Source organism: Pinus tabuliformis, chromosome 3_2 (assembly GCF_031772625.1).
Source record: "Pinus tabuliformis cultivar Carrire ecotype Pingquan chromosome 3_2, CPIR1, whole genome shotgun sequence".
Classification (NCBI taxonomy): domain Eukaryota; kingdom Viridiplantae; phylum Streptophyta; class Pinopsida; order Pinales; family Pinaceae; genus Pinus; species Pinus tabuliformis.
In genome coordinates, this window is record NC_142302.1 from 1,103,015,250 (window position 1) to 1,103,039,509 (window position 24,260).

A 24,260-nucleotide genomic window follows, 5' to 3' on the forward strand; every position below is an offset into this window, starting at 1 on the left:
AGATACATGTCGGAGATACCAAATCACACTCAATCTGAGGAAGTGTCTATTTTGTGTCCCTTTCAGGATCCTGTTGGGTCATGTGCTATGCAGATAAGGATTGATGGTAGAGCCAGTAATGATCACGGTGATTGTTATCACCCTAAAATTTTTGTTTCTAAGCTTTGGAAAGTTTGCCTTGTTTCTAGTCATAGTCTTATAGGTTTTGAGTCATCTCATCTCAACAAGTGTCATTCTCTTTTCCAAAAAGTTTCATAGCCTCATTCCATGTCCTAAAAGCCTCACCATGTGTTTTGACATCAATTTGATTCCAAAGGATTCATGTTATTCTTGGTCTAGTCTTTCCATGGTTGTTTTCGTGTCTAAGATCTATAAAAGAGTCTTGTTGGTATGGTCAAATAGGGTCAACACTCCGTTCTTGCCCATCACTGGTCCCACATCACCTAAAATTCCATGTGTCAAACTTGTGTCAAGGTTTTCATAGTGAAAAAATCACTCTAGGTGTTTTCATAGCATAGACAGTGTAAAAAAATAGTTTTGCGCTATGAAATCACTGAACTAGGAGTTTTCGTAGCGTGCTACGAAACCCCTAAAGCAGCCTGTTTCAGCAGAAAAACTGTTTTTACTAGTTAACTTCTAGAAGGTTTCCTGAGCAGCTGAGAACTAAATTTTTAAAAATGAAATATTCTTTCCTTCCTAACATGCTGAAATACAAAAACCTCTTTCAGTTTCTTCAAATTCATTCTGAGGTGGGAGGAATTTATGGTTAAACGTGCGCTATGAAACTGTTGAAAGTCAAGCTTAGTCTTTTGGTTTTAGCAGTCTTTTTCAAGATCAGTTTCTGGTCACATGAAAAGTTATTTTGGAATTATGAAGGAGGCTTCTCTTCATCCACTCTCTATATAAAATAACCTATCTCACTTTCTTCATAAGTGTTTTCAGTTGGGAGATAATATGCTTTCTTTGAAACCCAAAATTTAGAGAACGGATTTTTCCTGTTTGACACGTGTTTTTCAAGGATAGATTCAGGACAGCTGGAGAAGTATTTTAAACAACCAAGAGAGGTTGTTGTTCTAGACATCATGGAATACAAAAAAATCCTTCAATTTCTAAAAATGTGTCATGGATGAGGAGATAAAGGCTCTGTCCCACGTGCCATTTTCAGAGATCCTAAACCTAAAAACAGGGAAACATGTTCCCTAATTTCTAGGGTTTGTCTTCAGCAGTTAGATGACCACGTGGGAGGCTTCATAAAATTCGAATTCTTGAGGTTTCAAGTTGTCAAATAATGCTTTAAATTCTTAGTTAAGGTTTCTGTAATCATGATAAGGAGTTACACTCCTAGTTGTATTAGGTCACTAGCACTCCTAGTTAACAGCTAGTTCTAATTAATGGTTTGTTTTATGGTTAGCATAGGTGTCACTAATGGAAAATTCAAATTCTCTTGATGAGAGACGATGGAATCCTAATTGTAAATTCTTTATATAGAGCAAGAGGTCGAATTAGCAAAGGTTGGAGACTTTTTTGCTCAGCTGCTGCTCTATGTGCAGACTATGTATATTTTTAACCTAATGCAGATTTCTACTTAGACAACTCAAGATTCATGAAGAGTTCTTGTATGTTCTTGTTATGACGGCATCTTCCAATACTTACATTGTAGTGGCGTTTAGTTATGATACTTAGAACTCATCAATGATGCTCTGACTTCCTTCATAGATAAACTAACTATGTTTCACTGTTTTGTATTTTCATTTCTGCACTTGAACTCTATAATGCCTTGACTTCCATGCTAGGTAGAATGCTTTGGCTTCACTATTCAGGATTCAAAGAGAGTTTTTAATGTCATATTGTCTCATGGATTTCCTCTTTCACTTACTTGCAGTGGTATGAATACATGTTACTTAGAACTCATCAATCATGCTCTAACTTCCTTCATGTATTTATAAACTGTGTTTCCTTGCATTGTATCTTTGTTTTGTTGATGCATAAAAACTCTCTATGCCCTGAATTCATGTTAAGTTGATCTTGATGTGGTACTGAAACATACTTTAACTCCATAGCCCAATGGTAGCCAACCTTCATCTTTCAACGTATAAACATATACAATTACAAACCATAGAGTTAGCCATCTATTCATATCTTTAATCTAAATCATTAACCCTTTAAGAGAGCCCTCTCAAGCTGAGGAGGCTAAGCCTTAGCTAAAAGATTGGTTTGAAATAGTTACACTGAGATAGTCTGATCAGTAGCCTATCAGGGTACTATTTTGGTGATAACAGTGATAATCAACTTGGAGGCGCCAAGGAATGTGAAACAATTTTGGGAAACTCTAGGGCATACTGGATACTATAGGAAGTTCATCAAGAGCTATGCATAGGTCACTGCACCCATGGAGAAGTTGTTGAAAAAGGATGCTACATTCTGCTAGAGTGATGAATTCTAGAAGAGCTTGGACGCGCTGAAAGAGAAAATGGGCACCACACCAATCCTCCTCTTCCTGGACTGGAAGAAGGAATTTTATTTGCACGTGGATGCCTCATGTATTGCGATGGGGTTCGTGCTGACACAGGTGGACAAGTGTTACAGGTATATTTGGGCACATCACTCTTGATATTCAGATCAGTACCATTAGGCTCATTAAACCCTAATTCAATTGTTACATGCCCTAGACAAGTCATAACATTGAATGCCTCCTTCTCTGAAAATTTCCTGACCTGAAGCCTTGCCAAAATGCCTCCTTGGGACACCAGTGCAACCTTGGTCAGGGCTAAATTTGCACTTAAGCCCTCTTTAACCTACATTGGGCGAGATTGAGTGAAATTTGCATAGGGTTCTTGGAATATTCCTTGACTATAGATGATTCTAGAAGGATCCCATCTCTTATCTCCTCCTATGAGCTCAAAATTGGATAGGCTAAGGATCCATTAACCTCCTATCCTCTCATCCCTTGCTGCATGGAAACTAACTCCAAGTTTGGAAGGCCATTCAATACCCTCATTTATGACAAAACCCCCTCCATTCCTATAAATTGAGCACTCATCATAGTGATCAAGGGGCTAGAATATGAAGTTTGTAAGGAGATTCTATTGGTTTGAGAATTGAGTTCTTTTTAAGTAATGTTAAGCTACTTGATTGGTGTGCTTTTGATGTGGCGAGGGTTGGATTGAAGCTGGAGGAGTGGCACAGGATTGAACTGTATTGGGTGATACTCTTCCTTCTACATTAAAAAAGACCTTATTCCTTTTCTCAGATGAGTTTTCATATCTCTGATGATTATATGTTTCATTGTCTTCAATTCCATTCTTTTATAGTAGATATATCATGTATGCTTTGATTGTTTCTTATTTCTATTTCTCTTGATACAGGTACCTTTTGAGCAGATTTAGTTCAAGTGGGAGCAATGGGAGTGATTCAAAAGAGATCAAGGAAGCAAAAGACTACAAGTAAGTTCCTCTATCTCATCTATCTTCTATAAGAAAAGGTTAAACTACTTTATTTATGTTGATCTAGGTGTAGTTGCCCACCTAGGGAAAATGTGTTTATCTGTAGATGCAAATTCCATATAACAAATTGGCGACTGTACTAGGGAACAATTGTCATTCTTGGTGGCTTACCCTCATCATATTACACCCTAGTAGACTTTGATTGACTTTATTGATCTTATTTCAGTGTTTTTGAAGTGTTTTTAGTCAAAAATTGTGCTTGAATGTCTCTTGATTTGATTCTCTAGCACCAGCGCAGTGTTGGTCTTGACACAATGCATTACAGAGAAGCCCTTGCCTTATAGACAGTGCATTGTAGCACATTGTCTCCCACTCTGGCCTACGCTAATTCCTCTTAGGCTAAAAAACCCACCTTTGGCTTGATTTTTCCAAAGTTACTTCTATTTTTGCTTGCTGAAAGATCAAAGGTTCTTGTGATTCTGAAATCAAGTTGTATTTCTCCTCCTAGCCCTACCTTGGCCTTGATTGTTTAGTGTTTCTTAAATGATTTCTTTATCATTATCAATTCATTGTCAAAGTTATCTTATAGTCAATTAATCTTTTCTACAAAGGAAGTGTCGTAAAGTCTTCATTTCTTTCAAAAATGAATTGTTGTAAAGTATTCATTTATTGCGAAAAAGATTGATTGGTTGTATGTTCATTTAGTTTCCTTTTGTTCATCTAAACATTAAGGGAATTGAAAAGAAAAACTTGCATTATGCATCTAGAGGTTTGTGTATGCTTGTAGGAATAGTATAGGGAAAATGTGTTTATCCGTAGATGCAAATTCCATATAACAAATTGGCGACCATACCGGGGATCGAACCTAGAATTTCTATCAACATTTCTACAAAACTTGGAATTGTAGAAAACATCCATGTTGGTAAATCTTGTTCTCCATCGGAACTTGAAACTTACTGTTACACAAAAATATCGTCACCATGATTATTTGTAGTCATTATGGGTCTATCATCACTTGTACTATCCTCCTAAGCAAGTCTTAGACCTCAGCTCTTCAAGTCAAGCTTTGAAAATGAGAGAAAGACATTGAAAATCAATAAAACTATGGTTCCGCACTTTCTCTCACTGTTTCCTGCGGTCCCACACCTTCTATTTACAAAAACTGTGGACTTGCCCGCTCTGTCCCTAAAGGTGTGGGTGCGGACCCCTATGAAAGTCAAAAAGGCGCAAGTTTATTCTAAAAAACTCATTTTGGGTTAATTCTAGATGATTCTAGAAGGAATTTTGACGTGGATTGGCCACTCTTAGGTGGTTCATGCATCCCAAAAGAGAAGGAGCTAATCCCTTGACGAGAGGAGCTATCCCTTTGAAGGAGGGATTTATCCCTTTGAAGGAGGACCTAGTAACTTCCCTCCATTGCACTATAAATTCAGGCATTGGGTTGGTTGCTGGAGAGGTTAGAAACTGAACATTTTTTAGGGTAAATGCTGGTGGAATTGAGACTTCCTAGTTAAGCTTGAGAGGAGAGATCACATACCTTTTTGGATTCATTGGGAAGAGAGTGAAACTTGTCAAAGTAGAGGAGACTTCTTGTTGGACCCTGGGAGGAGCTTGTACAGCATCAAGGCACAGGTTGTAAAGTTCTTCTTCATTTGAATTAATACAATCAGATTCATTTTTCTCAACAAATTATCTTATGTCATTTGTTTCATGAATTCCTTGATCATCATGATAGGTATGCTTTATGATATTGGATTTTCAGGTGCTATTTAATTTGTTTGCTTGTTTGTGTTTGCAGATTCGCTACAAGGGAGCTCATTTGGATCAAAGGAGCGAGGCTTCCACAAACTTGCATTGGACCCAAGGTAGGCGTAAAACACTTGTTTGCCTTTGTTTATAAATGCATATTTAGAGAAAAATAGTTTTTGATTGGCTTGCTTGTCACTAGATATCGTAAGATTCTAGGGAGGTCGGCTTTGTCTGCAAAATCGACTCATTCCGTGTGACAAAATGGCGACTCCACTGGGGACTTGATTTTTTCCTTGTTTGTTACTTTGACATGAGAAACAGTGTTTTTGTTTCTGTTTTTGGCTTGTTGTGTGTGGAATTGGGTAGGTTTAGTAGTTTTTGAATTGTTTTTTGTTTTTTCAAGTTTTTGAGAGAGGACCGCACCTGCTGTGTGTAGCACAGTGTGGGCATACCTGCACTGTTTCTGTTCTGCACAGTGCGGTACCGCACCTGTTTCTACCAGGGGCCTGCGGACCCTGTCAAATTTTTCAAAAACTTAAAATATTTTCATTCAGTCAGTTTAGGATTTGTTTATGTGTTTTTAGCCTCTGCCCAGATCTGCACGTGACTTGTCGGGAACTTTTCTTAGGTTAATTCCATTGGCATTCTTGTTTTAAGCTTTTATCAATTGGGTGTTTTGAGTCTCTTTTTTGAGAAATTCTTAATTTGATTTCCTTTGGTCATTACTTGGAGGTTTGTCTTAGTCTTTTCACAATTGTGTATGAGTGTTAATCGCCTTTGAGTGTTTTTATTTTTTGATCTTTGGAACTCTCACCCAATTTTCTTGACTTGCACTTGATTGGTTCTTAGATTACATTAGAATCATCTTGTGTTTGAGAATTATCTTGCATAGATTACATTTGCATAATTAGAATTCTCATTTTCAGAATATGAATGAAAAATGTGCATAGATTACATTTGCATACTTTTCAAGTGAATTGTGCATAGATTACAATTGCATAGTTCACATTCTGAAAATTCAATCGTAGATTTAGATCAGCTTTCTTTGATTTGAATTTACATATTTTTATGCTTGTTTTTAACACACAAAAATAAAAATAAAAAAACTGTTTTGGAATTGATTTGCATTAGTTTTTTTTGATGAAATTAGTGCATTAGAGAATTTGTTATATTTTCTCTTAGCGATCAATTTTTTGCATTGTTGGAAGTGAATGGAAACTCTCTCCTTACTTTAGTTAGGATTCATCGAATTGAAAGGATTACATTATCATATTCGATTGCATTCAATTTTGAGTCGGGTCATAACACCATTGGTTTCGTATCCATTTACCCTTTTGAGTAATAATAGCCTAAATAACACAGCGCTTAATTAAAATTCATCTAGTAATATTTTTATTTCTAGGGCTCTGATACACCAACATAGCTTAGGCTAGTGTCTTGGAATAGGTTTTAGTTAACTCTCCAAGACAGTAAAACAAACAAGTAGTCGATCTTGCGATAGGGAGAAATTCCAATTGTTACATCTATGCTCTGGGAAAGCTCCTCTTAAAGGAGAAGCACGAGATCATATCTGAACCAGTGAGGTAATCAATCCTTCCTCATTGGGAACGATAGAAGATATTCACATATTAAAAATGGTAAACCTCGGATTGACCGTTGTCAAGGGGCCTGGGGTCACTTGTTGGTAAACCATGGATTATGTCAAGGAGCCTTCAAGGGGATTGAGCTTGTTACTCTGCCCTTGCGTGCGTATCGGATCATAGACTATTCCCCCAGGTATATTTGTTTCTGTTGGTAACCTTATTGGCCATAATCCATAGGATTCTTTCCTAAGGTGACGGTGGAGGGAAGATCCCACTGTACCTGGAGCAGACGTCGACTAGACTGACTTGGATTTTCTGGGGGGTTCTCTTCACTCGAGACGGTTTAGTGGAGAAACTTGTGCCAGTCTATTCATTAAGCAGGTTGTTAGGGTAACTGTTCCAACCACCATTTCTGTATTGAACTTTGCGACGTTGGATTTCATCACCAACTAGTATTTTCGGTACGGAAAGTTACTGTTTGTGTGTGGTTTGACTCCTACATTTGATAGCGTGTGTTAATTTGTTTGTTTTTACTTTTAGAGACCATAGGTGTGAAATGTGAATTGTTAATTTTAAGTTTAAAATTCTTAATAAAATTCACTTAAGTTGAATATAATGGCAACTGTTCCGGAATTTACCGACCAAGGAACCTCTCTTAACGAGGATCCTAGTACTTTTCCTTTCTTTAGAAATGTTGGTCCTCCTTATATGGCTACTTTGTCATTACCTGGATTTACAATAGGTTTACTGATATGGTTATTTTCAACTTCGTTGGCCCCAAATACTCCAATTGTTCCACCTCAACCGAATGCTTCAACTCAACAGAGTTCACCATCTCAACATCACCAACCTTTTGTTGACCCTTTACCTTCTTCACGTAATTTTTCTTCCTCCATTTCTTCCTCTTCTCTTGGTAAAAGCCTTGACGCTAGTAACCATGTGGCTAAGAAGAAGAATAAAGGGAAGAAGAAGAAGAAGAAGAAGAAGAAGAAGCAAGATAAGAAAAAAGTCAACCAACCAACCATGGTTGTAAGTGTTAGTTGTGTTGAGGAAACCTCCAACATGCATCATAAACCAAAATACCCTTGCAGGCTTTGTAAGTGTGACCACTTCCTTATCAATTGTCCTGGTATTCCAAAGGTCTTGGAAGTATGGTCAAAAAAATCTCATCAACTTTCCATTGATCCATCAACCAATGATAGTCAGGTTCCTGGGAAAAAGGGTAAAGTTAGGTTTCCTTGTAAGTTATGCAAAGGGAGTCATCAAACTCACATTTTCCCTCACATGGATGAAGCCTCGAAATTGTTGGAAAACCTTACTGTTCCACAGCAAGAATTTCCAACTGGTTACTGTAAACTTTCTCCCAACCTACCGTCAACAGACGGAGTGATTGATTTAATTTCGAGTACAGTTGATCACACTCTTCCATTGGAGAGTGAAACTCATGTCACTCAGGTTGATGATCCATTAGTTGATCAAGTGGTCGAATCAATTTCACATTTGGTCGATCCCACTTTCCCTTTAGAGAGTTAACTTCATACCGCTCGGGTTCTTCTTGTTACATCAGATTCTTCTATGCCGGGGGGCATTTCACCTGCTCCAAGTACTGAGTTCTTTTCCTTTGATTGGAATAGACTGACAGAACCTCGTCTTCCTTCCTCCATCCCTTTCCAAATCATTGTCAAGGCTAGTAGTAGGGACATGCACCGCACACAGATAGATGAAGGTGCTTCTGTTAGTATTTTATCCTCAACTGCTTGGAAAGCTTTGGGTTCCCCTCAGCTTGCACCTATTACATAGAATTTGAAAGCTTTTAACAGAACCATTAGTGAACCTTTAGGGATCCTTCCTAATTTTTCTATTACCTTGGAAGGTAAAATTGTCTATATTGATCTTATGGTAGTTTGAGGTCCCTTGGATTTCAATTTACTCCTTGGGCGAGACTATGTTTATGCAATGAAAGCTGTCGTATCGACACTCTTTCGCGTGATGTCTTTCCCTCACAATGGAAATAGTGTGACTGTAGACCAGCTTTCATTCCCTAGTCTTGTTTCAACTACCAATAATATGACACCCCTAAATTTTCCTGATTCTAAAGTGGTATCTACCCCGCCACAGGTTAATTATGTGGCAACTGGTCCCACGTTTTCAGTTACCGATGTAAGTGAGCCTCTCACTATTTCCTCATCTTCCTTTGATTTAGATCTGGTAATTGACATGGAAAACTCTATGGGATTACTTGAACGCGATGTTCTTATCCCTTTTGAGTCCCTTGACATGTGTTCCTTCCAGAGAACTATTCTTCCTTCTGATGAAGACCTCTTGGAAGCCATGATTAAGGTGTGTCCATTGACATGTCTTTCTTCCAGTTGGAAGCCATGATCAGTGAGCGCAAGGATAGTTTTTTCCTGTATCAACCTCATTAAAAAATGAAACAGGCTGTCATGAGGACAGTTCTTTTCCTATGTCAACCTCGTTAAAAAAAGAATCAGTTGTTCGAGGAAAGTTCCTTTTACTGTGTCAACCTCGTTAAAAAATGAATCAGATAGTCTCGAGGAAAGTTCCTGTTACTGAGTCAACCTCATTAAAAAATGAATCAGGTTCGAGGATAGTTCCTTGTCTTGTGTCAATCTCGTTAAAAAATGAAACAAGGATAGGTTATATAGGTAGATTGTAGAGAGTAGAAGTGAGGATAGTTTGTTCCTCTCTCAACCTCATTAAAAAATGAAATTGGATGTTTCGAGGAAAGTTCTTGTTACTCAGTCAACCTCGTTAAAAAATGAATCAGGTTCGAGGATAGTTCCTTGTCTTGTGTCGACCTCGTTAAAAAATGAAACAAGGATAGGTTATATAGTTAGATTGTAGAGAGTAGAAGTGAGGATAGTTTTTTCTTGAGTCAACCTCGTTAAAAAATGAATCAGGTGTGAGGATAGTTTTTTCCTGAGTCAACCTCGTTAAAAAATGAATCAGGTATGAGGACAGTTCTTTTCCTATGTCAACCTCGCTAAAAAATGAATCAGTTGGTTCGAGGAAAGTTCCTTTTACTGTGTCAACCTCGTTAAAAAATGAATCAGTGAGTACGAGGATAGTTCCTTTTACTAAGTCAACCTCGTTAAAAAATGAATCAGGTATGAGGACAATTCTTTTCCTGTGTCAACCTCATTAAAAAAAGAATGAATCAGTGAGTATGAGGATAGTTCTTTTCTTGTGTCAACCTCATTAAAAAATGAAACAACTCCCTTTTCGAGTTGAGTCTTGAAAGTAAACCTTCATTTCATTCACCTAGTTGAATGCAATGAAGCTTGGGGGGCATGTACCTCGATTTGCGTCATTATGCTGGGGGCATGCGAACTTATAACAAGCATAGTTTCTTGTTTCAAGCTTGAGTAAACATGAAACCGGATACGAGCATAATTCTTTTCCTGTGTCAAGCTCGTTAAAAAATGAAACAAATCCTCCTCTAATTGAGTTGAGAGTTTGACTAGATCTCATAAATGTTAAGTTGTATATTTAGGTTAGTTATTTCAGTTTTTTGCATAATTTTCTTACAGTTTTAGGTCAAGTCTTTCAAATGATCTCGTACATGAACCTTCATTCCATCCAGCTTGTACTTAGTTGAATTAAATGAAGCTGGGGGGCATGCGCTCTAGCAGTTACGCTTAGGGGGCATCAAAAACAGTTTTCTCTCTGTTTCAAGCTTGTGTAAAAATGAAACTACTTTGAAGCATAGTTTTTCTCTGTTTCAAGATTTTGTAAAAATGAAACCTATCTTGAGTCAATTTCAGTTATTTTCAAGACTTGTTAAACTCATGAAAATCCCGAGATTATTTTGCTATCTTTCATTCTCGTAAAACAAATGAAAATGTCGAGTTCTTTCCGTCTTTTCCTGCTCGTAAATTAAATTGAAATTCGGCCATATGAGTACATTTTTATCATTTTTTTCGAACTCGTTAAAACTTAAACGAAAAAGTGAAACCTTAGAGTCACCTTTAAGCTCTTTTCTGACTCCTAAAACATGAAAATATTGCTGAGTTTTTCTTTTTAAGCTCGTTAAAACGGAACTAAAAAGATGGTCCACTTACAACTCTTTTTCTGACTGTAAAAACATGAAAATATTGCCGGATTTTTGTCGTTTCAAATTCGATATTGGTTATAAAACGATGTGTCATTGATCGCTTTTTTACTTTTTCAGATCAGAGGCACTAATTACGAAAAGTACTCCTTGGTCGTAATGATCAAGCGGTTCTCTCAAGTATTATTTTTTACTTTTTCGGGCTTGGGAGACACAAATTTACGAAAAAGGACAACCATGGAGTCTTCTTAAGTTTTTCAGACTCTCTAAAATTGAAAAACGCCGAGTTTCTCCTATACTGGACTCGTTAAAATTTAACAGTAAAGGACCTGTTAAATTACAAACAGGAACGGACCACTCCTTCTTAGGGTTCGAATCTAAACTAAGTTGGACTCATCCAAAGGATGAGCTTATAATCAAGCAAATGTTATCCTCCTCAAGCTTGTCAAAAATAAAGAGGTACTTGCTAGAAATGGTGGGGGAAAAGAGAGAAAAATGAGCCTTTTTGTCATACTTTATAACCACTCTTGAACATGACACTTTTTATTCACTTGGGTTGGGAAATCCTTTGCCTAACAGTTGATCAAACCATATTGAAAGTCTTCAGTCAGTTTCTGGGTATTAACTTTGGGTCAATTTTCACCAAACCATTTGTTGTGTCGTTATGTGTTCACGAGGTCATTTCAAATAAACCATTCATCTACAAAATATTTGTCATCCATCTTGACCATCCCTAAGTCAGTCCTTCAACTAAATTTCTTCAAACTTGATCTATGATTTCGTGTTGTGGGCTTTCCCATGACGGATCACTTTCTATTGACTTCAGCTCATTATGTAGAAATATGATCTAGAAATCGTCAGTACCTTGGGATCTGCATGCCTCAATGGCAGGTTTCTTGCCTTCGACGATAGGTTGCATCATTGACCTTCGATCAAAGGATCCCGTGATATGTTCGACATCAACACATCTATTCACATCTCATGGATTGTACTGAGTACTTTGAGAACCATTGACATCACTGGTGGTTTCTCTCACACTTGTTAACAGTTTACATCATTGACTAGTAATCAAGTGGTTTCTACCATGTTCGACATCAACACATTCATTCGCATGGATATAATCGTACTATTTCGGGAAGTAGAAATGAAGACCCTAAATCTAGTTTCCACAATCCAGGCTGTGAGGAATTTTGTATTCATTATATAATGGACTATTCATAAACAGATGGCTGCGTCCATACTGTGTCCACATGAGTCTATACTTGTGATGTATTACAAGATCATTCCTGTATCAAAGCAGTAGTTAGTTTTCTACATCAGTTTTGATCTGAGTATGGGAATGCCTACCTCAGCGATGATATGATCTCATATATATATCTTGCATTGAATGTTTTTACAGGTTCCAACTGGGCTCTCCACAAGATGATCCTCGAAATCATAAAGTACTTCACTCTTCCTAAATGATAAATGAAATCCTCATCTACTACAGACTTGGCACTTTAGGGGGCAATCTATTACACAAAAATATCGTCACCATGATTATTTGCAGTCAGTATGGGTCTATCATCACTTGTACTGTCCTCCTAAGAAAGTCTCAGACCTCAGCTCTTCAAGTCAAGCTTTGAAAATGAGAGAAAAACATTGAAAATCAATAAAACTCTGGTTCCACACTTTCTCTCACTGTTTCCTGCGGTCCCGCACCTTCTGTTTACAAAAACTGCGGACTTGCCTGCTCTGTCCCTAAAGGTGTGGGTGCGGACCCCTGTGAAAGTAAAAAAGGCGCAAGTTTATTCTAAAAAACTCACTTTGGGTTAATTCTAGATGATTCTAGAAGGAATTTTGACCCGGATTGGCCGCTCTTAGGTGGTTCATGCATCCCAAAAGAGAAGGAGCTAATCCCTTGACGAGAGGAGCTATCCCTTTGAAGGAGGGCTTTATCCCTTTGAAGGAGGACCTAGTAACTTCCCTCCATTGCACTATAAATTCAGGCATTGGGCTGGTTGCTGGAGAGGTTAGAAGCTGAACATTTTTGAGGGTAAATGCTGGTGGAATTGAGACTTCCTAGTTAAGCTTGAGAGGAGAGATCACATACCTTTTTGGCTTCATTGGGAAGAGAGTGAAACTTGTCAAAGTAGAGGAGACTTCTTGTTGGACCCTGGGAGGAGCTTGTACAACATCAAGGCACAGGTTGTAAAGTTCTTCTTCATTTGAATTAATACAATCAGATTCATTTTTCTCAACAAATTGTCTTATGTCATTTGTTTCATGAATTCCTTGATCATCATGATAGGTATGCTTTATGATATTGGCTTTTCAGGTGCTATTTAATTTGTTTGCTTGTTTGTGTTTGCAGATTCGCTACAAGGGAGCTCATTTAGATCAAAGGAGCGAGGCTTCCACAAACTTTCATTGGACCCAAGGTAGGCGTAAAACACTTGTTTTCCTTTGTTTATAAATGCATATTTAGAGAAAGATAGTTTTTGATTGGCTTGCTTGTCACTAGATATCGTAAGATTCTAGGGAGGTTGGCTTTGTCCGCAAAATCAACTCATTCTGTGTGACACTTACCGTGCTCTTTTCTATGAATTCCATGATATATTTGCCTAGTCATATGAGGAAATTCTGGGAATTGATTCTAGTATAGTTGAACATGAAATTAACATGTATCCTGATGTCAAACCAGTACAATAGCACCTTCATCCTATTCATCCAAAGAAGGCTACTGCCATCAAAGTAGAAATTGGAAGACTTTTGCATGTTGGTTTCATTTACCCCGTTCCTCTTACCGATTGGGTTTCCAATCTTGTTCTTGTTATGAATAAACAAGGAACAATACGAATGTGTGTTTATTATAGGGATGTTAATAATGCTTGTCCAAAAGACAACTATCCCACTCCCTTTATTGACCAGATAATTGATGACAGTGCTGGATAGGAAACTCCCTTTTGGTTTGAAGATGTTGGGTTGTGTTATACTCTTTCCATGTAGTTAACAAGGGGTTTGAAGGACACTCGTAACCCCACTTTTTGGGGTCCAGGGCAGCGCCCTGGAAAATTTTGGTTTTGGACCTTATGTTATGTTGGGCGGACCCACCTATGGTTTTTTGCATGATTTTCGCACATATTTTTTGGACCCGGTGGTTTTTCGGTCGATGGTATTGGACGTGATGGTTTTCAGTCCATGGTATTGCATGCTTCGGCATGTATAAATATGTATTGTAACATTGAAAGAAACATAATGAAAAATCAAGCTGGTAGTCCTGGTTTTGGGATCCAGGGGAAAATCTCTGTGTATATGTGTTTTATGTGTTATGCACTCGCATTGTTTATTTTCTATGTTTTAGAATTCATATGCAAGTAATTATTGTACGAGGTTAAAACCTACATTTGGTATCGGAGCAGATTTGGCTTCAAGGGGACACCTTTGTTGCTGAGGGGTTTCGCTCAGGCCTGTGGTAGACCTTGTTTAGTGGGAGATCTGCGAGATCGATTCTGGTGGTGAAAGAAGATGGTGAGCAGTGGAAAGATAGAGATCGAGAAATTTCATGGTCAGATTTTTGAGTTGTGGAAACTCAAGATGGAGAATCTGTTGGTGGATAAAGATCAATGGATCGCGGTAGATCCGGGTACTAAACCAATGAGAGCGTCTGATGAAGAATGGAAGAAGTTGGATCGGAAGGCAAAGAGCACAATACAATTGTGTGTCTCAGATTCAGTATTGCTGAATGTATCAAGGGAAGCTATGGCGAAGGTTTTGTGGGACAAGTTAGGGACTTTGTTCCAATCTAAGTCTCTGGTGAATAAACTATTCCTACGGAAAAAGCTGTATAACCTAAGGATGAAAGATGGAGACTCGGTGATAGAGCATCTGAATGCATTTAATACTGTGGTAAGTTAGTTATCATCTGTTGATATTAAAATTTCAAATGAAGATAAGTGCATCAGTTTGTTGTGTTCTCTACTAGATTCATGGGATAGTCTGGTTATTGCAATAGGTAGCAATGCAACTGCCTTGCATTTTGATGAAATAGTCTCAACCTTGTTAACGGAGGAGATGAGATGGAAAAATATTGAAAGCCATAATGGTGATGCTTTGTCTATACGAGGACGGTCCCAGAACAGAAACACAAATAAGTCATCGAGTGGGAGATCTAAATCTAAAGGGAGATCTAAATCTCCAGGAAAACCTGTAAAGGTCGTGTGCTGGAAATGCAGAAAGGAATGCCACTTTAAAAGGGACTGTAAATCTAAATCTCCTAACAAAGGAAAGGGATCTGATGAGGCTCCTTCTACAGAGGCAAAAACCACCTCAGATGAAGGTGGGGATGTGTACTTGGCTTCTTCAAGTACACATGTAGATCATGAGGCATAATTGATTGACTCAGTGCATCCTTTCACTTCACTCCCCATAGAGAGTGGTTCTGCGAGTATGAGAAATATGATGGTGGTGATGTCTTCTTGGGGGATGACAGGAAGGCTAGAATCATTGGTCGTGGAAAAGTAAAGTTGAAGTCACAATGTGGAAGGGTTAGAACACTTCCTCGTGTTCTACATATTCCTGAAGTAGCCAGAAATTTGATTTCTGTAAGCAAGCTGGATGATGCAGGTGTAAAAACAGTGTTCGAGAAGGATACCTACAAGATGTTTCGAGGAGAACTGGTATTGATGCAGGGAGTTCAGATTGGAACTCTGTACAAGCTACAAGGTAGCACTGTTGTTGATGGGTGCAACAGTTCCGTGGTTCCTGAAAGTGGAGTAGAAAATCTAGTGGTCTCTGGAGAAAAGACCATGCTATGGCATCAAAGGCTTGGACATATTGGAGAGAAGGGCCTTAGAATACTTCATGGTAAAGGTATGGTAAAAGGTATGAGTAATAGCTCTCTGGATTTTGATTTCTATGAAAATTGTGTATACGGGAAGCAGAATCGGGTGAGTTTCCCCTCTGGTGGTAAGAGGGCGAAACATATATTAGAGCTTGTGCACAGTGATGTGTTTGGACCTGTGAAGGTTCCATCACTAGGTAAGTCTATGTACTATGTATCATTTATAGATGACTTCTCAAGGAATACATGGATATATTTCCTTAAGAAGAAATCTGAAGTCTTTGATAGGTTTAAAGAGTTTAAGGCTCTAGTGGAAAACCAGACAGAGAAGAAGATAAAGGTACCGAGGACAGATAACGGTGGAGAGTTTTGCAGCAAGGAATTTGAAGAATTCTGTAAGAAGTGTGGTATAGCACGGCAGAAGACTACTCCATATACACCTCGGCAAAATGGAGTTGCAGAAAGAATGAACAAGACATTGATGGAAAGGGCAAGAAGAATGCTCAGTGGTGCCAGGTTAGGACAGGAATTCTCGGCAGAGGTGGTGGATACTGCATGTTACCTAGTCAACAAGTCACCTTCATTAGGGTTGGAGGATAAGGCTCCACAAGAGGTATGGACTGGTAAGAAACCCTCTCTTTCACATCAAAGGGTATTTGGATGTGATGCATATGTACATGTTCCAAAGGAGAAATGAACCAAGTTGGATTGTAAATCTGAAAAGTGCATCTTTATTGGGTATAAGGATGGTTTAAAGGGTTATAAGCTTTGGAACCCAGTAACAAGGAAGGTTGTGTACAACCGAGATGTGGTGTTCAGATAGGTGAAATATGTTATTAAACATGAAGTCCAACCAAAGGAACCTAAGAAGATAGAGTTTGAGCCAAAGGAGGAAGAATCAGACTCTACAGTAGAGGAGGAATCAGAATATGAAGAGCCACAAACTCCGGATGTGAGAAGATAAGTTCAAGAAACAAGGCAGCTAGAAAGTTATAGTCCATCTAATTTCTGTTCAAATTTTTCTTTGTCTGTTACTGATGATGATCCTAGAGCTATGAAGGAAGCAGTGGATTCAGAGGATGGAAAACTCTAGAAAGAGGCCATGGTTGATGAAATGGCATCTTTGCACAAAAATGAGGCTTGGGATCTGGTGGAGTTGCCGACTAGAAGGAAACCCATTGGCAGCAAATGGGTGTTCAAAAAGAAGACAAATGCAGAAGGAAAAGTGGAGAAATACAAAGCTCGGATGGTGGCAAAAGGTTATTCCCAGGTGTCAGGAATTGATTTTGGTGATTTTTTTCTCCTGTTGCCAAAGTAACTTCTATTAGATTACTTTTATCTGTTGCTGCTGCTTTTGATTTTGAGGTAAAACAGATGGATGTGAAGACAACGTTTCTTCACGGGGATCTAGAAGAGGAGATCTACATGAAGAAACATGAAAGCTTTGTGGTGAAGGGTAAGAAAGAACTAGTGTGTAAGTTAAAGAAGTCTTTGTATGTGTTAAAACAGTCACCAAGGATGTGGTATCAGAAATTTGATACATTTATACGGGGACTTGGCTTCACCAGAAGCAAAGAAGATCATTGTGTGTATTTTAAATTGATTGGTGACCCTGTTATTTATCTGGTCTTGTATGTGGATGATATGTTGTTGGTTGGAAATGACAAAGAAATTATCTAAGATTTGAAGACCCAATTGTACTCCAAATTTGACATGAAAGATCTTGGTGCTGCAAACTATATTTTGGGCATGGAAATTAAAAGAGATCGGGAAAAGAGGAAGCTCTGGTTAAACCAGAGGAAGTATGTCAAGACAATACTGCAGAGGTTTAATATGCAGGATAGTAAACCGGTGAAGGTTCCTATTCCTGTAGGTGTGAGGTTATCTGCTGAACAATGTTCCAAGACACAAGAAGAGGAAGAGGACATGTCCCGTGTTCCATATGCAAGTGTAGTCGGTAGCCTGATGTATGCAATGGTCTGTACTATACCAAACATTGCACATGCAGTGGAAGTATTGAGCAGGTTTATGTCAAAACCAGGGAAGGAGCACTGGAAAACTGTGAAGCGGGTTTTTAGGTATTTGTGTGGCACTAGTGATTATGGTTTGTGCTACCAAGGAAGACTAGGATTGGACAGAGTGTTGGATATTCATGGCTTTGTTGATGCAGACTGGGCTAGAGATCTAGATCAGAGAAGATCTACAAGTGGGTATATGTTTAACCTATTTGGAGGTGCAGTCAGTTGGATGAGTAAGAAACAATTTGTAGTGGCACTATCAACTACAGAGGTAGAATACATGGCAGCCACTCATGCAAGCAAGGAAGCAGTTTGGTTGTAGAGATTGTGTTCAAGTATGGGGTTAGTATAGGAAACTATAAGGATAGACTGTGATAGCCAAAGTGCAATTTTCTTGGCAAAGAACCCTGCATATCATTCAAAGACAAGGCACATTGATGTTCAGTATCACTTTGTGAGGGATATGATAGAAGACAAAAAGGTGTTGATGGTAAAGGTGGACACTTTGAAGAATACTACAGATGCATTGACAAAATCTGTGAGCTCTGAGAAGTTCTCTTGGTGTAGAGAGACAATGGGAATTTCAGGGCTTGGAAAATGACTAAGCTCTCTTGTGACCCCCTGTGGAAAGAAAACAACAAGTGGGAGAATATTGGGTTGTGTTATATTCTTTCCAAGTAGTTAAAAGGGGGTTTGAAGGGCACCCATAACCCCACTTTATGGGGTCTGAGGTAGCACCCCGGAAAATTTTGGTTTTGGACCCTATGTTAGGTTGGGTGGACCCACCTATGGTTTTGTGCATGATTTTTGCACAAGTTTTTTGGACGCGATGGTTTTTCGGTCCATGGTATCGGACGCGGTGGTTTTCGGTCCATGGTATTGGATGCTTCAGCATGTATAAATATGTATTGTAACATTGAAAGGAACATAATGAAAAATCAAACCGGTAGTCCCGGTTTTGGGATCCAGGGGAAAATCTCTGTGTATATGTGTTTTATGTGTTATGCTCTCGCATTGTTTATTTTCTATGTTTTAGAATTCGTATGCAGGTAATTATTGTACGGGGTTAAAACCTATAGAAGAACACTGGGGAAACTTTTCAAAGGGCAATGAATTATGCTTTCCATGACATCAAACACATTTTTCAACCCTATCTAGATGATTTACCTGCTCATTCATGGAAATGGGTTGATCACCCGCAACATTTGAGAGCTATATTTCTACGGTGTTGACACTACAAAATTCGAATCAATCCACATAAATGTGTGTTTTGTGTTGGTTATGGTCATTTGCTTGGTTTCGTAGTGTCTAAATAAGGAATTCGACTCGACCCTTTGAAGTTTAAGGCAATTCTTGATCCACCTCCACCTTCCAATTTACTGCAATTACAAAGACTCCAAGGTAAGGCTAACTTTCTAAGGAGGTTCATTCCTAACTACGCTGAAATGGCTAAAGGATTTACTCATATTTTGAAAAAGGGGATACCATTCCATTGGAACGAGGTTGCGCAAGATTCCTTTGATGCTCTCAAAGGTACCCTGATTCTAGCATCATTAATGTATGCCCCTAATTATCAAAACAACTATTTCCTATATCTCGCCACTACAGATACAACCATTTTTATGATTTTAGTCCAAGAAGAAGATGCAAATTCCATATAACAGCAAGGGGCAATTGGGCCATCCTATAGCATTCATGAGAAGAAAGTTATCAAAGGCTGAGAAGAACTATTCCACTACAAAGCGTGAAGGACTAGCCATGGTATACGCACTCCAAAAGTTCAGGCACTATTTGCTAGGTGGGAATTTCAAGATGTATACAGATCATTATGCGTTGAAATACCTGGTCAATAAGCTTGTGTTGGGGGGAATATTTGTAGATGGTTGTTGTTCCAAGAGTACAACTTTGAAGTTATTGTAAAGCCAAGACGACTAAATGCGGGACCTGATCATCTGTCACGCATTGAAATGGGAGAGGAACCTACCAATTTAGAGGAAGGGTTTCCTAGTGCACAACTCTTTGCAGTGCACATTGCGGACATTCACTTTGAAGATATCATACATTTCCTAACAATGGGAACTACCCCAGAAGGGTATACAAGCCAATAGAAGAAGGAGTTAGTAGTACACGTAGCAAACTTCTCTATCATTGCAGGGCATTTGTACAAAATGGGATCAGACGAAATAATGTGACGTTATGTACCCAACTTTGAATGAAGCAACATTCTCACGGAGGCTCATGGAGGAGCTGCAGGAGGACATTATGCATGAAAAGCAACAACACAGAAGGTTATGCGTGCTGGGTTGTGGTGGCCAACTCTACATAACGATGCGAAAGCATATTATAGGGCCTGTGATGCATGTCAAAGGATTGGCAAGCCATCACAGAGGGATGAGCTGCCTTTGATGCCATAGGTGACATTACAACCATTCAAGAAATGGGTGATCGACTTTGTGGGCCCAATTCAGCCTTAGGGAAAGAAGACAGGTACACGGTACATCATCACCATGACTGAGTACTTGACTAGGTGGGTGGAGGCGCAGCCTGTGAAGGACTATATAAACACGACAACAATGATGTTTCTTTTTGAATACGTATTGACAAGATTCAACTATCCAAAGATCTTAATGAGTGATTGCAGTATGCACTTTCTTAAAGACACAATCAGCGCATTGACAGAATAATTTCAAGTGTATCATCAAAAGAGGATTCCTTATCACCCGCAGGCCAATGGGATGGTGGAAGCATTGAATAAGATACTGGAGAATGCACTGACAAAGGCTACAATGCTCAGAGAAGTGATTGGGATGTGCGTGTACCAGCGGTGCTATGGGCTTATAGAACAACTTGCAATAAGTTGACTGGGAAAACACCTTTCAAACTCGTGTATGGTGTAGAAGTTGTGATGCCAATGGAATACATTGTACCTAGTCTATGAATAGTGGAACTCACAAGAATGGTGGACCGTGGAGCCTTGGAAGAGAGGCTCGCACAACTAGAAGAGCTTGAGGAGGACCAATTTCTAGCTGGATTTCATCAACAAGTTCAAAAGGAGAGCAAAAAGGCATGGCATGATCGACACATCAAATTGCGCACCTTCAAGGTAAATGATCTGGTCTTGTTATATGACAGTAAATTTTGATAAATTCCCAAGGAAATTCAGGATGCACTGGCTAGGACCATATGTCATCAAGGAAATTACTAATGGTGGAGTAGTTTAGTTATTCAAATTGAATGGAGAACCCTTCCTAGGGAAGCTGAATGGAAGCTTATTGAAGCCATACACTAGTGATCGAGCTAGGTGACTATATGAGTCAAGCACAGTCTTAGCATTCCAAGGTGCTAAAAGGAGGCGTGGGACTATAAACTACACTGCCTGGGTTGGAGAGCTGTGCAATCGGGAAACTACGCAGAATGAAGATATGTCACAATGCCCACGGAAGCGCGTAGGGGGGTGTGCTACCAAGGAAGCAACCACGCAGAGCAGCTGGAAAGTGACTGTTAAAGTCAATGTTCATGATTTGAAGATGAAAAGATGGCCAAGTGGAGTAGGGGGGTGACATTTAAGTCAGAATTTAATGGACCAGATCTCTGAAAATATGTCGCCAATCTAGCTTTAACAAATTGGTTTTGGGGGGAACGGTCGAATTTGAGTTTGAAAGTGCCAATAAATTACAGGTGGCTGCTTAGTGAAAAACACTTGGCATTTTGAGAATTGAGTTGTTGAGCTCTCAGGCGCACATGAACGGGGAAACCTTTGAGCTTTTTCTAGAAAATTCTTTATTTGAGACATTTCCACAAGTGAATCAGGAGTTATTATGTAGCATTATGTCGATGCCCACTGAAGATATGAGCGCAGAAGCAGTGACATGCGAGGAAGCTGTCTCAGAGGTGGCTATGGCAGCAAAAGGAGCTGCCATGGAGGGAGCACCTGCAGAATTACCAGCTGAGGTACCAAAGTCTCCATGGATGCCTAGGCCATGGCCTACCCCGACCACGGAGGGTCCCAAGATCAAGAAGGGCAAGAAAGCCACGCCATCACAGCCGGTGCACGCATCTCCCAGGAAACACCCCTAGAAGTTTAAGCCCACTGCACAGGAGAAGGGCAAGACAATTAACCTACTTCTAGAAGAAAAGGAGTTTAAGGATATCCCAATGAATGATGAGGATGTTGGGATGGAAACAAAGGATGTCTAAATTGTGGGGTCTGACCCCATAACTAAGCTGCCTAAGTACATTCCTCCATGCAAGGGAAAGACCAAGGTGCCCAAATAAATTGATGAGAGTAAGCTCACCCTGCATACACCCCTCTTACCGGACCAGATTATGTTTGAAGGACCACGCTTGGGGCATTTTCCCCTTTTGAAATTAGAAGACTAGGATTTAGTAGACACAGAGCAGTTTCCTCACCTAGCAACAAATCAACTCATGCACCGTGTGTTCCACAAAACCACTAGCGTAACCACGTTAGAGCCACGGAAGTGGCTGAGAGGCGTGGATAAGGTAGGACTTCTCAACCTACTATAGGTGTCGCATTATAACCACGCACCCACCACAATGGTGGTAATCAAGCAGTCACTATGCTTGGTCCAAGATGGGTGTTTGTGGCTAGAGGAGCCAATACCCATCACTGATAGACTAATCCATAGGATCATGCAGAGGCCATGAAGGAAACGTTAAAGTTAGTGAAGAAGACGCATGGTTATGCCATCTCGAGCATCTATGACCTAACGGTTAAGGTAGCCACACAACTCTTAGCAGGGAAGGTCATACGAAAATGTCACGCAGATGAAGTGCCAGCACCAGTCGTAGCTTTGGCAGCCCAATGCATGGAAGGTGTTCAATTTAATTAGGCCGCTACCTCTACGGTAAGTTCCTCACAAACTGCCGTGAGGAGAAGGATCTCAACAAGACATTTCCCTATGGATGGCTCTTGTTGTCCATAGTACTGGTAGCATGGGAGCTACCTGAAGACAGTTAGTTCCCTTCGGTCGTGCCTGACCTACCAGAGGCCATGAAGTACGCTTCACTGTGGGCGACCAAGGATCTACAATGGGTAAAGGGCAACAAAACATTTTGGACCCTGATGGAGATGAATGTGCACATGGCCATCAACCGCAAGCTACAGTTGTCTCCTACCAACTTTGACAGATTGTGGGAGTACGCGGAATCCAAGGCTGATTTCGACCATGTATCAATAAGGGCACGGAAGGAACTCGAGTAGAAGTGGCATGACTTGCCCTACTTGGTGATAGATGATGCGATCAAAGTGGTCCTTGATAGCTAGCCTATAGAATGGTGCAATACCTTGGACTTGACTGCAGGATCTAGCAAGACCGTCGCATAGCTGAAGATGGAGCAGTTGGTCGCAAAACGAATAAAGGAGGTCGATGTTAAGGCTAAGGTAGAGTGCGCTGCCACGTAGGAGGTAGGGGGACAGGCAAGACAGGCAGGAGGAGAGGAGCGTAGCTCTAACAAAGATAAATTTCCTTCACTAGAGACAGAGGAAGAAACGGATGAACCGATAGAGCAGGGAGGAGTGGACCTAGAAACGACTCTATTTCGTACCAAATGCACTAGGGGTCCAGAAAATATAGGACCAGAAAAGAAGTCCAAAGCAAACAAGACATCTTTGGATCCGATCACCCTGACAGACGGGGATCTAAATGATATACGAGATACGGTGCGGGATGCCACCACAGAACTACTGCAGCAGTTCTAGCAGCAGTAGTAGCAAGTGTTGGGGGCTATTCAGATAGGTCTGTGTGAGCTGCAGACCCATGCTTCATAGATGCAGACCAATGTGGCACCCACCAGTGTGTCCATTGGCACCTCCGAAGCCGTAGATATGCTGACAGACCCGATGTCAACACCCTCAAGGGCGTGGGCCTTAATTTGGTAGTGCTTCCTAGTGAAGTGCTTTATCTTTTGCAGGATGGCGTGATTGCTAACTTTCGGGCCCTCGATCAATGAACTTTACAGGTGATCAGTGAGAAAAAGGTGAATAATGCTCGTATGGAAGTACAATGTGACTCCGCTCTCAACCTTGTGACCAAACTCACAGATAAGAACCAACACCTCACTAAGGTTGTAGATGAAGCATGTCAGACTGTCTTCGAGCTGGACACCCCCGAGGTTGAGCCAATTGATGTGCGGGTTCGAAAACTCACTGCGAGAGTGCGCGACGCATGCACAGATTTGGCCAAGGTTCAACTGGAGCTGAATCTCAAGATCGCAGAGTTACAGTTGAAGGCCCAGCCTTTGACTCCTACGAAAATCAGGGAGCAGTGCGCGACTGTTGTGCCAGATGCGGTAGTAATGGTAGTAAGTGCAATGACATACCACATGACACTTTTTGAGTAGTCACTCGAGGTCCTCACCAGCCTATAAGAGGACCCCAATGTACAGAGGCTGGAGACAGAATCATGGGAACTACAGCATCGCTACGAAAAGGTTAAGGCAACAATGCGAACTGTTGTCATCACGCAAAGGCTCGCGAAGCTGCAGGAGACCAAGGCACTAAAAGAATAGGTAGATGCAGCGAAACACAAGGAAGTCATGCTGAAGGTTCAC